Source organism: Protomyctophum parallelum (genome assembly GCF_964188405.1).
Source record: "Protomyctophum parallelum genome assembly, chromosome: 14".
NCBI classification, from domain to species: domain Eukaryota; kingdom Metazoa; phylum Chordata; class Actinopteri; order Myctophiformes; family Myctophidae; genus Protomyctophum; species Protomyctophum parallelum.
This window is the reverse complement of record NC_139709.1, coordinates 2,925,822-2,937,893: the sequence shown is the minus strand read 5'-3', so window position 1 is coordinate 2,937,893 and position 12,072 is coordinate 2,925,822. Positions and strand designations below refer to the sequence as shown.

Here is a 12,072-nt window from a genome sequence, read left to right as displayed (position 1 = left end):
GAGGAGAGGAGAGGAGAGGAGAGGAGAGGAGAGGAGAGGAGAGGAGAGGAGAGGAGAGGAGAGGAGAGGAGAGGAGAGGAGAGGAGATTTAGCATTTCTTTCACCATGTAGTAAAAAACGCTGCATTCGTGGGTCTGGAGATCGAGGGCAGTTGTTTTTTACAGAGGGGGGGGGGGTAAAAGGGCAGGGGCTGATCGAAGCCCCCTTTGATGTCTATGTGTGTGCACACGTCCCTCTAAATGAAATACTCCTTGGAGCTGCCGCCGGCAGTGGCGGTGGCGGTGGCGTTGGGCCGTGCGTTGTGGGCGGAGCCAGCGGTGGCGTTGTGGGCGGAGCCAGCGGTGGCGTTGAAGGGGACCTCGGCGCCGTCGTCGAGGGAATGGACCGCCTTCTCCTCCTCCTCCTCCTCCCCCCCGCCCTCCTTCCTGCCGTACAGGAAGCGGGCGGCGATGGCCAGCGTCGCCACGCTCACCGAGATCACCACCGCGATCACACCTGATCAAAGGAACATACAACTATAATTAATATCTACACAAAATCACAAGAAACACCGGTAATCCTGGTCTCTATACTGCCTCCCCCTGGCCAGCCGGGGCGCCTGATGGAGGGGAAAGGAACTGGTCTCTATACTGCCTCCCCCTGGCCAGCCGGGGCGCCTGATGGAGGGGAAAGGAACTGGTCTCTACACTGCCTCCCCCTGGCCAGCCGGGGCGCCTGATGGAGGGGAAAGGAACTGGTCTCTATACTGCCTCCCCCTGGCCAGCCGGGGCGCCTGATGGAGGGGAAAGGAACTGGTCTCTACACTGCCTCCCCCTGGCCAGCCGGGGCGCCTGATGGAGGGGAAAGGAACTGGTCTCTATACCGCCTCCCCCTGGCCAGCCGGGGCGCCTGATGGAGGGGAAAGGAACTGGTCTCTATACTGCCTCCCCCTGGCCAGCCGGGGCGCCTGATGGAGGGGAAAGGAACTGGTCTCTATACTGCCTCCCCCTGGCCAGCCGGGGCGCCTGATGGAGGGGAAAGGAACTGGTCTCTATACTGCCTCCCCCTGGCCAGCCGGGGCGCCTGATGGAGGGGAAAGGAACTGGTCTCTATACTGCCTCCCCCTGGCCAGCCGGGGCGCCTGATGGAGGGGAAAGGAACTGGTCTCTATACTGCCTCCCCCTGGCCAGCCGGGGCGCCTGATGGAGGGGAAAGGAACTGGTCTCTAAACTGCCTCCCCCTGGCCAGCCGGGGCGCCTGATGGAGGGGAAAGGAACTGGTTGGAATAACGTGTTCCTTCCACGCGCTACGTCCAACCAGGGAAACTCCCCCCTGTCAGGTGTAAAGGAGCAACTTGGACACTCAGGCATGAAGGAAGCATGAGTTCAAGTCCGTTGCTCTCCCCTTGTCCCCCATATATGGGGACTAGGTTGGTCTCCCCTTGTCCCCCATATATGGGGACTAGGTTGCTCTCCCCTTGTCCCCCATATATGGGGACTAGGTTGGTCTCCCCTTGTCCCCCATATATGGGGGACTAGGTTGGTCTCCCCTTGTCCCCCATATATGGGGACTAGGTTGGTCTCCCCTTGTCCCCCATATATGGGGACTAGGTTGGTCTCCCCTTGTCCCCCATATATGGGGACTAGGTTGGTCTCCCCTTGTCCCCCATATATGGGGACTAGGTTGGTCTCCCCTTGTCCCCCATATATGGGGACTAGGTTGGTCTCCCCTTGTCCCCCATATATGGGGACTAGGTTGGCGGAGGGTGTGTAGAGCCCAGGATCACATTAGATGATTGACACAGGGGTGAAAAATATATTTAAAAAATAAACACTGGTGTTGTTATATACATTTACATGTGTATATGTATGTATGTGTGTGTATGTACGTGTTTGTGTATATATATATATATGTATATATATATTTCTTGCATTATTTTACTACTATGTTTGTTTTAACCTGATTGTTTTATATTGTGTCACTGTTCAGCACTTTGTAAGCTTGTTTCGAAAAGTGCTCTATAAATACAATTTACTTACTTACTATATATATATATATATATGTTTTTTGTTATAGTTCTTCTATTTATAGTGACTCATAGGAATGGTTAGACTATGTGACAACCAGGTATAGTCTGGTGACCACCGGAGAGACGGGTGACAGCCGGAATGTAGACGGCAACCGGGTGAGCAGTGTGGGTTAACGCCCCAGCCTGTGTCCTCCATGAGGAGGTGAGCAGTGTGGGTTAGCGCCCCAGCCTGTGTCCTCCATGAGGAGGGGAGCAGTGTGGGTTAGCGCCCCAGCCTGTGTCCTCCATGAGGAGGGGAGCAGTGTGGGTTAGCGCCCCAGCCTGTGTCCTCCATGAGGAGGTGAGCAGTGTGGGTTAGCGCCCCAGCCTGTGTCCTCCATGAGGAGGTGAGCAGTATGGGTTAGCGCCCCAGCCTGTGTCCTCCATGAGGAGGTGAGCAGTGTGGGTTTATAGCGCCCCAGCCTGTGTCCTCCATGAGGAGGTGAGCAGTGTGGGTTAGCGCCCCAGCCTGTGTCCTCCATGAGGAGGAAGCCCAACAACCCTCGGTGAGGCCTTTAGGAGGGCCATGGAAGCAGCAAGCGGAACCGCCCACCACTCCTGAATGAACTGTCTGGTGCTGGGAGTCTGGTGCAACGCACAGGTCCTCGCTCTGGTGAGAGCAGGAGTGGACCTGGTGAGACGTAGGAGGGGCCCGGACAGGAGACAACCCACAGAGCCTCCTAGTCCCTCCATGTGCCAGAAGTGTACCTCCCAGCCCTGGCAGAGTAGTTCTGGATTAGTTCCAACAGATTGTTTGCCCCTGGTTTTTCCCTAATGGGACTGATTGAGGGTAGCTACTGGGACGTAAGTCAGGACTTGATCACTCCCGGCTGGGTCGCCTGAGTGAGGGGTATGATGTTTTGCGAGACCCGAAACCCCGTTGACCTCAGGATACATCACTGAGGATACGTCCCAGGTGCATCCATGCGATGTTTTTTGTTATATATATATATATATATATATATATATATATATATATATATATATATATATATATATATATATAGTCTTTTGAATGAAATTCTGTTCAGTTTTAGTTTTAGTTTATCTTTCCCTCAAAATGTTCAACCTGCGATTTTGCTCAACCCGTACGTGGGTCGCCAGATTATTGAAATGAAAACGCTCCACCTGGAACAAAATATTCATAATTTGAACATTATGAATATATTATAATATTCATAATATGAATATTATCCATAAGCGTGCGGGAACTACATTTCTGATCGAACTTGAGTTATAACAAAAAACATAGATATAATAATAACTCCTTGGTGTCTGTTTCATCCTGTGACAAAGTCTCAAGAGTTTAATTTTGTTTTCTCTAGAATTCGGCCCACCAGTTGAAAAACTTCAAAGCCAATCATCTCGGCTTCGCCGTAAGCCTATAGGTTACTGACCCCTGGCTGTGCGGGGCGGTATTGCAACATTGTAAACGGGTTTAGAACTCAAAACTGCGAAACGCAATTATACTTCTGCTCTTTGATGCCACACAAAGCCAGCTCTTTAAAATTAGCATAGTGGAATTTGTGTGAATATTTGCAGAAGGATGTGACAAGAGTGGGATTTGTCCCCGAATGTCTCCCATGGGCATTCACTTTGATCAGTCCGACAGTGTATTTTAATTTAACCCATTCTGACCTGAGATCAGATTCATACGAGGTTTCCACTGGGACACAAACACTGGTCTGATTAACCCATTCTGACCTGAGATCAGATTCTATAAAAATGTCAGTCGTTCTTCGATTTTTCAAAAATAGCAGACCAAGCTCATAGTGGCGCGCTATGAGTTTGTAGATCTGCTATTTTTCAATAGCTAAAGCATAACATGATGCTATAACACCAAAATGGGTTCCCGTTCAGAATGGGTTAAATATATAAGAAGGGATCAAACAGTATTACTGTCGCCATCGCTATAATCCGCACTTATAACCAATTTTGGTAGGGAACCCCTTTTGGTGTTTTAAGCATTGTGTTATACTTTAGCTATTGAAAAATAGCAGATCTACCTAGCTCGTAGCGCGCCACCGAGTGGCGCGCTACGAGCTTGTATAGGTCTGCTATTTTTGAAAAATCGAAGAACCACTGACATAGAAACATAGCTTTTTCATCAGAAAACTGTCAGGATGTAGAAGAACATTTTTTTAGAATCTGATCTCAGGTCAGAATGGGTTAAAACAAGTAATGCTCTTTCTGACCACTGTCTGCCTTTTGTTGAATGGAGTTATATCTACGTTGGAGCGTTACAAAGATATCCACAGAGAGGGATTTGGTCATGCTGCAAAAGGCACTTCAGCATTACAAGAGGGACCCCTTTAAAACCCATTTAAAAATATATATACTTACAGACTTCAATTTAACACTACGTTACAGTGCAGTGCCCATTCATGCATATATACATTTGAAGATATAACAGCGGAAATGTTCTTTAATCAGCAATTCAATTCCGCCAAAGCAATCAGCGTGTGCAATCAGCAGCATGAGACACAGAGGCTATTAATTATTAAACGGGCAGCTTTCAGCTCCTTTCATATTGTCTCTCATCTGCATAATCGGGTAATCTTCACATACGTTATTTATTTATTTTTACATTTTTGTCGTGGTATTGTTTAATACTATACAAGTTTGCTTTGAGCGCACTGTTGATCTCATTATTAACCCATTCTGTCTTCAGTGATTATCATATTATATAGGGCTGTCAATCGATTAAAATATTTAACTCGGTTAATCGCATGATTGTCCATAGTTAACTGTGATTAATCGCAAATTAATCGCATATTTTGTATACGTTCTAAATATACCTTAAATCAGTGGTTTTCAAGATTTTTCATATCAAGGTCCATTATTTATTCTGCATTTGAGCCACGGACCACCATTTGATGAGATTTAGCCTTCCAGACCCAAACTAAAGAACTGTATTGATGTTGGCCAATGGTACCATTACGAGAGATAACAGGCCATGTTGATCAAAATAACATGTTTTCTAAGTTTTCTAATTGTGTAGACTCACTGGGAGAGAGAGAGAGAGAGGGGGAGAGAGGCGGGGCTCACTGACTGCCTGCATTCACATGCATGCGACTCTCAACCATTCTGTCAAACTTCACAGTGCGTTAATCGCGCATTAAAAACATTAGTGCCATTAAAAGGATTGTGAGTTAACTAGTTAGTGCGTTAACTTTGACAGCCCTAATTATAACGGTTTATAAGGCGAAGACAGAAGGTGAAAATGATCAGGGAGGGTGAAAACGACCCGAGACAATCATCATCCATAAACGACACCAATGGTTTTCTTACCAGAGTGTCAAACATTAACCCATGTTGGTGCGGGAACCCATTTTGGTGTTAGCATCATGTTATGCTTTAGCTATTTAAAAATAGCAGATCTATACAAGCTCATAGCGCGCCACCAAGTGGCGCGCTATGAGCTTGTATAGGTCTGCTATTTTTGAAAAAAAATCGAAGACACTTTTAGAATCTGATCTCAGGTCAGAATGGGTTAATAATGAAACTGTCAGGATGTAATAAACATTTTTAGAATCTGATCTCAGGTCAGAATGGGTGTTAAAGGGAAGACCTGCATGGGCAGACAGGCGCGGACGTTTTCCGCTGTCTGCCTGGCTTCTCTTCCGGGTTTTTAGGACAGCTGGTGGATGGAAAAAAAGCTCCACCGCATGCGGCAGAATGTCGCCGCATGGGGCCAGCGTTTCCGTCATGGCCGCCGTGCCCTGTCTGCCCAGGTGTGGAAACACAGTAAGACAGCCCCCCCCTCCACCTGTCCACAAGGGAGGAGCAGTGCACCAAAGCATTATGGGAATTGTAGTCCAGGAAGGAAAGTGAGCCCAGTGTCGATGACATCAGAGACACTGGGCTCACTTCTAATATCTAAAACCACATAATTATTACACACATATACAGACCACCAGGAAAGGGTTCTAAAGCTTCTAAACGCCAAACCCATTCTCAGGCCGGGAACCCATATTTGGGTTCTGTACAGTATGTACAGTATTCAAAAATGTAATTTTTTTTGATGCTGCTATATAAATATTTGAAGTTTTTCAGAAACCTTAGGTCAGGATTTAGAGGCGTTTTTAGAATCGGCCTTAGGCCTAAATGGGTTAACATATATTATTTTTGCTAAAAAAGGGGTCCCTTGAAGTTCCCACTGCAGTACTGTACCTAGCCTGAGCTAACGTGTTAGGTTTTTGGTCTAGAGGGGCGGGTCGCGGCTGAGATTTGCGCACGCCCTGATTGGATCTCATCGATCTGTCCGTCACCCCCGGCCCCTCCTCCTCTCCCCCCTAGTGCAGCGCTACGTCACATCATTTGGAGCGACGCCCACCCGGAAGGGTTGACTCCTCCCACTTTTAGACCAGAGCGGCCGATGCGTTCCTCCAGGCTTTACATTTTTGCACCAACAAAAATGAAAGCCTGGTACCGAGGCTATACTGTACCTAATTATTATTATTATTATTATTATTACTGTACCTCCGATGAGAGCGGAGTCCTTCCTGACGGCATTGACTAAAGGCTGACCTTTGCCCTCTGAACCAGACCGGTCTACAGCAGAGGAAGAGAGAGAGACAAAGGAGACAGGAGAGAGAGAGAGAGAGATACAAAGGAGACAGGAGAGAGAGAGAGAGAGAGACAAGGGAGACAGGAGAGAGAGAGAGAGAGAGAGATACAAAGGAGACAGGAGAGAGAGAGAGAGAGAGAGACATTGGAGACAGGAAGAAGAAAGCAGTGTTGTTTTCGTCGACTAAAACTAAGACAAAAAATGTTCGTCGACTACCTTTTTCCACTGACTAAAACGAAATAAAAACGAATCTATGATGACTAAAACTCAGACTAAATATACTGACAATTTCGTCAACAAATAAAAACTAGACTAAAATGTTAGGAAGGGACTAGTGGACAAGAGATCCAGTTTTATGCTGGGTTGCATGCTGAAAATAGCAGATCTACAATCTTGTATGAAAATAGCAGATATACAATCTCACAATATTTTCAGCATGCAACCAAAGTGTAAAATATGTCATTACAACGACATCAAGGCCTGTCAAAACACATTTTAGTTCGACTAAATCAACTGTAGATTTAGTTGACTAAAATCGTATGACATTTAGTCAATTAAAACTAGACTAAACACTAGAACATTCCAGGTGACTAAAATGTGACTAAAACTAAGTGAAAACTATTCAAGAGACTATGACTAAAACTAAAATAGAAAATTTGCTGCCAAAAACAACACTGGAAGAAAGGAGAAACGTAAAAACGTACGGCACAATAATTGCAGACGAGGGAAAGAGAAGCGTTAAAAAAAGAGTGGTGGAGAATCGGAGGGAGATGAAATTAAATAAAATGAAACATAAATTGGAAACCAATTAATCCATTCTGAACGGGAACCCATTTTGCTGTCAGCATCATGTCGTGCTTTAGCTATTCAAAAATAGCAGACCTACAAGCTCGTAGCGCGCCACCGAGTGGCGCGATACGAGCTTATAGGTCTGCTATTTTTGAAAAAAAATCGAAGAACGACTGACATTTTTTAGAATCTGATCTCAGGTCAGAATTGGTTCATCAGACCAGTGTGTGTCCAGTGGAAACCTCGTGTGAATCTGATCTCAGGTCAGAATGGGTTAAGGACGGGTGAAAAAGAGAGAGAGAACAAAAGAGGAAAGACAAACGAGAGAGAAGTCTGTGTGAAGAATATAGCGGGAAACAAGCTTTATAGATATCGGAAACAAATGCATTGATGCGACAATGAGCTCGTTATTATGCGCATAATCTCATATCCAAAGGACTTCGGCACAACATTAACCCATTTCGGACTTAAACAAAAGGCTTCTAAAAAAAAAAAAAAAAACATGTTTCTATATGTCAGTTGTGCTCAACCTTTTTTATGTCAAGGACCCCCAGAATTATCTCTCTATTCTATCTATATTAGTTTTGCATAAAAACACTCCTTTTGGGCTATAATACCGGCCATAGCCACTTGCCCAAATGTGCTGACCTCATCACATTTGTGATGTGATAAGGAGTGTTTTTATGCAAAACTAATGCTTGGAATGGATTCAACATCGTGAAAACACCCTAGTTTGACATGTCACATGCTACTTAAAGAATGGACTCAGCATGGTGAAAACACCCTAGTTTGACATGTCACATGCTACTTAAAGAATGGACTCAGCATGGTGAAAACACCCTAGTTTGACATGTCACATGCTACTTAAAGAATGGACTCAGCATGGTGAAAACACCCTAGTTTGACATGTCACATGCTACTTAAAGAATGGACTCAGCATGGTGAAAACACCCTAGTTTGACATGTCACATGCTACTTAAAGAATGGACTCAGCATGGTGAAAACACCCTAGTTTGACATGTCACATGCTACTTAAAGAATGGACTCAGCATGGTGAAAACACCCTAGTTTGACATGTCACATTATGCTACTTAAAGAATGGACTCAGCATGGTGAAAACACCCTAGTTTGACATGTCACATTATGCTACTTAAAGAATGGACTCAGCATGGTGAAAACACCCTAGTTTGACATGTCACATTATGCTACTTAAAGAATGGACTCAGCATGGTGAAAACACCCTAGTTTGACATGTCACATTATGCTACTTAAAGAATGGACTCAGCATGGTGAAAACACCATAGTTTGACATGTCACATTATGCTACTTAAAGAATGGATTCAGCATGGTGAAAACACCCTAGTTTGACATGTCACATGCTACTTAAAGAATGGACTCAGCATGGTGAAAACACCCCTAGTTTGACATGTCACATGCTACTTAAAGAATGGACTCAAGCATGGTGAAAACACCCTAGTTTGACATGTCACATGCTACTTAAAGAATGGACTCAGCATGGTGAAACACCCTAGTTTGACATGTCACATGCTACTTAAAGAATGGACTCAGCATGGTGAAATCACCCTAGTTTGACATGTCACATGCTACTTAAAGAATGGACTCAGCATGGTGAAAACACCCTAGTTTGACATGTCACATGCTACTTAAAGAATGGATCAGCATGGTGAAAAACACCCTAGTTTGACATGTCACATGCTACTTAAAGAATGGACTCAGCATGGTGAAAACACCCTAGTTTGACATGTCACATTATGCTACTTAAAGAATGGACTCAGCATGGTGAAAAACACCCTAGTTTGACATGTCACATGCTACTTAAAGAATGGACTCAGCATGGTGAAAACACCCTAGTTTGACATGTCACATGCTACTTAAAGAATGGACTCAGCATGGTGAAAACACCCTAGTTTGACATGTCACATGCTACTTAAAGAATGGACTCAGCATGGTGAAAACACCCTAGTTTGACATGTCACATGCTACTTAAAGAATGGACTTCAGCATGGTGAAAACACCCTAGTTTGACATGTCACATTATGCTACTTAAAGAATGGACTCAGCATGGTGAAAACACCCTAGTTTGACATGTCACATTATGCTACTTAAAGAATGGACTCAGCATGGTGAAAACACCCTAGTTTGACATGTCACATTATGCTACTTAAAGAATGGACTCAGCATGGTGAAAACACCCTAGTTTGACATGTTACATGCTACTTAAAGAATGGACTCAGCATGGTGAAAACACCCTAGTTTGACATGTCACATTATGCTACTTAAAGAATGGACTCAGCATGGTGAAAACACCCTAGTTTGACATGTCACATGCTACTTAAAGAATGGACTCAGCATGGTGAAAACACCCTAGTTTGACATGTCACATGCTACTTAAAGAATGGACTCAGCATGGTGAAAACACCCTAGTTTGACATGTCACATGCTACTTAAAGAATGGACTCAGCATGGTGAAAACACCCTAGTTTGACATGTCACATGCTACTTAAAGAATGGGACTCAGCATGGTGAAAACACCCTAGTTTGACATGTCACATTGCTACTTAAAGAATGGACTCAGCATGGTGAAAACACCCTAGTTTGACATGTCACATTATGCTACTTAAAGAATGGACTCAGCATGGTGAAAACACCCTAGTTTGACATGTCACATGCTACTTAAAGAATGGACTCAGCATGGTGAAAACACCCTAGTTTGACATGTCACATGCTACTTAAAGAATGGACTCAGCATGTGAAAACACCCTAGTTTGACATGTCACATGCTACTTAAAGAATGGACCTCAGCATGGTGAAAACACCCTAGTTTGACATGTCACATGCTACTTAAAGAATGGACTCAGCATGGTGAAAACACCCTAGTTTGACATGTCACATTATGCTACTTATAGAATGGACTCAGCATGGTGAAAACACCCTAGTTTGACATGTCACATATGCTACTTAAAGAATGGACTCAGCATGGTGAAAAACACCCTAGTTTGACATGTCACATTATGCTACTTAAAGAATGGACTCAGCATGGTGAAAACACCCTAGTTTGACAATGTCACATTATGCTACTTAAAGAATGGACTCAGCATGGTGAAAACACCCTAGTTTGACATGTTACATGCTACATAAAGAATGGACTCAGCATGGTGAAAACACCCTAGTTTGACATGTCACATTATGCTACTTAAAGAATGGACTCAGCATGGTGAAAACACCCTAGTTTGACATGTCACATTGCTACTTAAAGAATGACTCAGCATGTGAAAACACCCTAGTTTGACATGTCACATGCTACTTAAAGAATGGACTCAGCATGGTGAAAACACCCTAGTTTGACATGTCACATGCTACTTAAAGAATGGACTCAGCATGGTGAAAACACCCTAGTTTGACATGTCACATGCTACTTAAAGAATGGACTCAGCATGGTGAAAACACCCTAGATTGACATGTCACATGCTACTTAAAGAATGGACTCAGCATTGGTGAAAACACCCTAGTTTGACATGTCACATGCTACTTAAAGAATGGACTCAGCATGATGAAAACACCCTAGTTTGACATGTCACATTGCTACTTAAAGAATGGACTCAGCATGGTGAAAACACCCTAGTTTGACATGTCACATGCTACTTAAAGAATGGACTCAGGCATGGTGAAAACACCCTAGTTTGACATGTCACATGCTACTTAAAGAATGGACTCAGCATGGTGAAAACACCCTAAGTTTGACATGTCACATTATGCTACTTAAAGAATGGACTCAGCATGGTGAAAACACCCTAGTTTGACATGTCACATTATGCTACTTAAAGAATGGACTCAGCATGGTGAAAACACCCTAGTTTGACATGTCACATTATGCTACTTAAAGAATGGACTCAGCATGGTGGAAAACACCCTAGTTTGACATGTCACATTTGCTACTTAAAGAATGGACTCAGCATGGTGAAAACACCCTAGTTTGACATGTTCACATGCTACTTAAAGAATGGACTCAGCATGGTGAAAACACCCTAGTTTGACATGTCACATGCTACTTAAGAATGGACTCAGCATGGTGAAAACACCCTAGTTTGACATGTCACATGCTACTTAAAGAATGGACTCAGCATGGTGAAAACACCCTAGTTTGACATGTCACATATGCTACTTAAAGAATGGACTCAGCATGGTGAAAACACCTAGTTTGACATGTCACATGCTACTTAAAGAATGGACTCAGCATGGTGAAAACACCCTAGTTTGACATGTCACATGCTACTTAAAGAATGGACTCAGCATGGTGAAAACACCCTAGTTTGACATGTCACATGCTACTTAAAGAATGGACTCAGCATGGTTGAAAACACCTAGTTTGACATGTCACATGCTACTTAAAGAATGGACTCAGCATGGTAGAAAAACACCCTAGATTGACATGTCACATGCTACTAAAGAATGGACTCAGCATGGTGAAAACCCCTAGATTGACATGTCACATGCTACTTAAAGCATGGACTCAGCAATGGTGAAATCACACCTAGTTTGACAGTCACATGCTACTTAAAGAATGGACTCAGCATCGTGAAATCACCCTATTTTGACATGTCACATGCTACTTAACGAATGGATCAGCATGATGAAAACACCCTAG

The 12,072-nt window shown here is 44.0% G+C and overlaps 1 pseudogene across 1 annotated transcript in view; it reads right to left on the bottom strand.

Annotated features, from left to right (window-relative positions):
* Window positions 1-235: 235 nt before the first annotated feature.
* Window positions 236-12,072, bottom strand: part of LOC310870659 (contactin-associated protein-like 4) — a 169,069-nt pseudogene continuing 157,232 nt past the window's right edge. Inside the window, exons 26-27 of the transcript in view lie at window positions 6,530-6,601; window positions 236-495 (exon numbers count right to left, since the gene is read on the bottom strand). The product of the transcript in view is annotated as a contactin-associated protein-like 4 (transcript). The remainder of the gene's footprint in view (window positions 496-6,529; window positions 6,602-12,072) is intronic.